Raw genomic sequence first — 5,311 nt, 5'->3', positions numbered from 1 at the left:
CGGATTTCGCTAAACAACCTACTGCATGAAAATTGATGACATGGGTTTCACGGGGTGTTTGGAGCTGTTTTCCATACACTTCCGTAGGAATAATCCAAATTTCAAGCCGATCGACCAATTTTCGGTGTGAAACTTCCGCTGTAATACAGTTAAAAGAACTAGATATGCCAACCTGAGGCAGTGCTCCTCAATCAATCACAGACATCTATTCATGGTATCTGTGTACTTATTCAGCATACTAATGTAGTATCCCTGCCCGACCAATACGGAAGCAGAATCTAGGAGTCCACTATTCACTTGGTACTTCGTCTCCGTGGTGGGATGCAGATTTTCGTCAACACTGTTCCTGGCTAGACCATCACTCTTTACGTCGCGCAAAGCGATGCTATCGACAATGTGAAGACCATGATTCAAGACGAGGAGGGAGGTCATTTGTCTGACGCCGAGCTAGCCGCTCTGAGTGACCGGCTCAACAAAGATGAAGATAAAACCTGGCTTGCTCTCCGCCGTAGCTCCAGCCGCCGCCGTGGTTACTAACGCTGATTCCAGGTATGGCATTTTCTTTCCTGTCTTCCTTCAGTCTCCCTGTTCTCTTCAGTCTTCCTTTATGCGAGTGTGTGAATCCAGTTTAGTTTGGTAGGCGTCTGATCATGGTGAGCCACGGCTTACCCAGCTAACGTGGGACAATGTGTGTGACAACGCCCCTTATAGTTATAGTGTATTCAGTTCGGTTTTTGAACTGCGATGTTCCTGGCGGGTTGTGCCAGCGTTGTGCAGCAAGAGTGCTGTGGCTTCAGGTCCTATTTGGAGGACAGTTCTTTCCCCTTTTGACCCCGTGAGACCGTGTGAACCTGGTGTGCTTCTACTTTATTATTTGTTATTAGTTCATTTCTTCTGTCTACTCTAAACGTTATCATTTCCGATATAATTTGCCATCTTCCGGTTGACGCTGTGTTCGTAACTCCTCACTAATTTTTGGAAAATCACGAGGGCGTGATTATCTGTAGGAAGGGAGGGTGTAGTATCCCTGCCCGACCAATACGGAAGCAGTACGGAACTAATACGGAGCTTTGCCTGATGTATATTTAGTGTATCTCCGTATGTAAGCGTACGGCAGCTGCTGCATAAAAGCGGCTGCGCATTTCTGTTTTGATGAAGAGAAGATTAGATTAGATTGGATAGCAATGAAAGCTAACTCGAAGAATAAGGATTCAGCCTCTAGGTGAGCACCGGAGAGAAAGTTATTTATTTTGCCGCTTCTTCTTGCAATAACGATTATATCTCAGGTGTGTACCTGAAAGTAGAATAAAAGTAATTCTTGTTAATTGCACCGCGCCTACCACTCGGCTACCTATTACACTAAGCATTCCATAATTATTACTTTCCCTGCCAGTTCTATCATCATCTGCATCCATTACGACTATGCTTTCCCCAAATCGGCCCGTTTTTCGCCTATTCTGCTTTTCGCTTAGCTCAAAAATACATCAGATTCGGCTGCAAAACCAGCTGATTGTTCGAGAATCGGCTGCAAAGTTGGAATATATTGGAAAATCGGCCAAAATATGTTTTGCCAATGCTACAGAGAGAGTGAAACCGCTGGGAGTATCAACACGGAGAGCTGGGTTGCATCACCTGACCACCCAGGCTTCACGGCAGCTTGTCTCAATCGGATAGAATCGAATTGAAATTTTGTCATTCCGTGTTTTAGTGACGTGTATGATCAGAAACTGATTATCCAGCCCTCCAATTTAGGATTCCGCCTCTAATAATACAGTAGAGTCGCGCGCCCAAGAACGTTGTTTCCATACACCCACACATGCACACACATACACCCACGCATGCACACACATACACCCACACCCACACATGCACACACATACACCCACACATGCACACACATACACCCACACACACCCACACATGCACACACATACACCCACACATGCACACACGTACACCTTGGGACGTTCTTGTTTTTTCAGCAATCTGGCTGCGTTCTTTTTGCACGTTCTTAGAAACAGTGCGTACTACTTGATTATAATTATGTATCCCACAAGCTGCCCGAAAAGCAACATCGCCGTTCTTAGCTCTAGGCTGTGGCGTTGTTAGTATTTCAGGCTGGACGTTCTCGGGCTCCACGTTCTTCAGCTACTGTAGTACACTCATACCTCGTTTATCCGGGTGGTCCTGGACCTGGGACTGTCAGTAACTTTGAATTGTCCGAAAACTCCGAATCACGCTTCTCAGTTTTCGGCATACCTAGTTTCACGTGTTGAACAATAATTATAGTCTAAATCCGCCACTGCAGTTTTTGTTTTTGTTTTATTGCCTTTCCACTCCCGTCCAGTGTTCTATTAGCACCCCTGGCTCTCTATCTACTTGACTTGATGTTCTTCCTCTCCTTTGACTCGAAAAATCTCAGATTTTCAGTCTTTTGCACTCCATACATAATTTCATTTTCATTATTTTATTGGTTTGGTGAGACTCCCATGATAGGTATCCATTTACCTCTGGAGAATCCGTAAATAAACAAACTGAACTGAACTGAACATATACATTTCGATGGTTAAATGCCACAGATATGGCATGTCACGTCCCATTTTCACAAAAAAAATTACAAAAGAGGAGTAATATTTCCACTGAGGCTCGCCCAAAGGGCGTCCCGTAGACCGATGTGCCCGTAACTCCGGGGTCCGGATAACCCGGGCAGGGTTGTAATAATACTACTACTACTACTATGGTTGTGTGTGTTCGGAGAAGGAATTCCCCGAGCATTGGTACAACTACACCTGTAAGAAGACCTTAGGGTCTGTTGGGAATGCCCAAGTAAAATAATTAAATACAGTACAAATACTACACTGGCTTTCAAGAAACAAAATGAAGACGGAAAGCAGCCAATTTGGCATAGCTGATACCTATTTTTGTGCTCTGACATATCAGTAGTCACTATACTATACAATTTTCTACTTCAATACCATTGCCACACCGGCAAGAGAAAATGGGAGAACACGAAAAGGACAATGGGGAACAAATATTGTTTTTATTCCATTTCACATTTTTCATTCATGTTGGGTTTAACTACTCACTGTACTGATACATGGTGATGATTGTGCTTTGCTTTGCCCGTAAAAGAGGCCTTCCCTTACAATGGAGAACAATGGGAAGGTGATTATTGACTCTTGAAACCAGCCGGAACACACATGCACACATGCATGCACATTCACCCACACGCACACGCACACACACACACACATACACACACACACACACACACACACACACACACACGCACAGATGCGCGCCAACTCACATGGACACGAGCTAGGCGCATAGATCACCAAGAGCAGGGGGGGGGGGGGCACGTGCACTAGCAAAAATCTTCGACCTAGGTTCACCGTGCACATAATGACCATCATTGACATTCAGCAGCCATACCACACATAATTATGCGCCCTTGCAGCCTTGCAACCCCCCCTCCCCTCCCCACCCCCTAAAAGTGAGACCAGCTAGCACATCCATACTCCCACACATGCACACCCATACACCCACGCATGCACACACATACACCCACACATGCACACACTTACACTCACACATGCACACCCATACATTCACACATGCACACAACTACACTCACACATGCATACACATACACCCACACATGCACACGCATACACCCACACATGCACACCCATACACCCACACATGCACACACATACACCCAAGCATACACCCACACATGCACACACATACACCCACACATGCACACACATACACACACACATGCACACACACACACACACACACACACACACACACACACACACACACACACACACACACACACACACACACACACACACTTGTACTTGTTGCACACTGCCAAAACTGGTCACGCATAGATCACCAAGAGCAGGGGGGGGGGGGGGGGGCACGTGCACTAGCAAAAATCTTCGACCTAGGTTCACCGTGCACATAATGACCATCATTGACATTCAGCAGCCATACCACACATAATTATGCGCCCTTGCAGCCTTGCAACCCCCCCTCCCCTCCCCACCCCCTAAAAGTGAGACCAGCTAGCACATCCATACTCCCACACATGCACACCCATACACCCACGCATGCACACACATACACCCACACATGCACACACTTACACTCACACATGCACACCCATACATTCACACATGCACACAACTACACTCACACATGCATACACATACACCCACACATGCACACGCATACACCCACACATGCACACCCATACACCCACACATGCACACACATACACCCAAGCATACACCCACACATGCACACACATACACCCACACATGCACACACATACACACACACATGCACACACATACACCCACACATGCACCCACATACACCCACACATGCACACACATACACACACACATGCACACACATACATGTACACCCACACATGCACACACATGCACACACACATGCACATACATGCACCCACACATGTACCTTCTTTTGTTGAAGTAGACGTATGGGCACACCCATGCTTGCACGCATACACATTTACACACACGTGCACACACACACACACACAATTATTTATCTCCCATCCATCCCCCTCCCACACACACACATGCACATGTACACACAAACAATTATTTATCTCTTACCCACCCCCTCCCTCCCACACACACACACACACACACACACACACACACACACACACACACACACACACACACACACACACACACACACACACACACACACACACACACACACACACACACACACACACACACACACACACACACACACACACACACACACACACACACACACACACACACACACACACACACACACACACACACACACACACACACACACACACACACACACACACACACACACACACACACACACACACACACACACACACACACACACACACACACACACACACACACACACACACACACACACACACACACACACACACACACACACACACACACACACACACACACACACACACACACACACACACACACACACACACACACACACACACACACACACACACACACACACACACACACACACACACACACACACACACACACACACACACACACACACACACACACACACACACACACACACACACACACACACACACACACACACACACACACACACACACACACACACACACACACACACACACACACACACACACACACACACACACACACACACACACATGCACATGCACACGCAATCACCCATACACAAAGATGGAATGAGGGATATAATA

Source organism: Sycon ciliatum, chromosome 3 (genome assembly GCF_964019385.1).
Source record: "Sycon ciliatum chromosome 3, ocSycCili1.1, whole genome shotgun sequence".
In the NCBI taxonomy this organism is placed as follows: Eukaryota; Metazoa; Porifera; class Calcarea; order Leucosolenida; family Sycettidae; genus Sycon; species Sycon ciliatum.
Note: the sequence above shows the minus strand (reverse complement) of the source record.